Source organism: Mustela putorius, unplaced genomic scaffold, assembly GCF_011764305.1.
Source record: "Mustela putorius furo isolate JIRA1106 unplaced genomic scaffold, ASM1176430v1.1 tig00003898_pilon_pilon_pilon, whole genome shotgun sequence".
Classification (NCBI taxonomy): Eukaryota; Metazoa; Chordata; class Mammalia; order Carnivora; family Mustelidae; genus Mustela; species Mustela putorius.
Window position 1 is genome coordinate 17,737,720 of NW_025422047.1, and position 1,096 is coordinate 17,738,815.

Genomic DNA, 1,096 nt, shown 5'->3' on the forward strand with positions numbered 1-1,096 from the left:
TGGTAGAGAGAGAGGGAGAAGCAGACTCCCCACTCAGCAGGGAGCCCAATGCCGAGGCTCAATCCTAGGATCCTGAGATCATGACCTGAGCTGACAGCAGATGCTTAACTGACTAAGCCACCCAGGTGTCCCTCAAATGATTTATATGAACGAAGATACTAAACTTTATATTTACTGTAATTAACATTAATGTCATCTTTAAGAAAAAAAATGTGATTTTGAATAATTATTCTGTCACCTATCATTTCTGATCTCTTTGAGTTCTTAAATTTGGTATCTTAACTCAGAACATTGACAAAAATATTACTCAGGACTAGCCAAAAGGGGGAAAAAAAGTCCTGTTTTTTTTTTTTTTGAGAAGTCAAAACCTCAAGATTTGTGTCACTCCATTAGTCAGCACTGTTTGAATCAACCTCTCTCTGTGGTAATATAAACTCATATCTCTTCATCTCATCCAAAGGGTGTCTTGACTTTTTGAAATGCCCAACACTTGTTCAGTGACATAATAAACCTATCAAGAAAAGAAGTGGTATTTCTCTTTTCTTTTCTTTTTTTTTTTTTTTTTAAGATTTTATTTATTTGAAAGAGGCAGAGAGAGCATAAGCAAGGGGAGGAACAGAGGGAGAGGGAGGAGAAGCAGACTCCCTGCCCAACAGGGAGCCTGACTCAGGGCTCCATCCCAGGGCCCTGAGATCATGACCCAAGCCAAAGTCAGACATGGAACCGACTGAGCTACCCACAAGCCCCAGGAAGAGATATTTCTTTGTAATGATTTACTCAAAAACAATCAATGACTCCCATTAACTGTTACATTTTCCCTAACACAATGTGTTCAATGATTTATATTGTAAAATTTCCAGGGACTGGCATCAAGCTTAGTGGTCTGTTTTTTTTTTTTTTGTAAGATTTTATTTATTTATTTGACAGACAGAGACCTCAAGTAGGCAGAGTCAGGCAGAGAGAAAGGAAGGGAAGCAGTCTCCCTGCTGAGCAGAGAGCCTGATGTGGGGCTTCATGTGGGGCTTGATCCCAGGATGCTGGGATCATGACCTGAGTTGAAGGCAGAGGCTTTAACCCACTAAGCCACCCAGGTGCC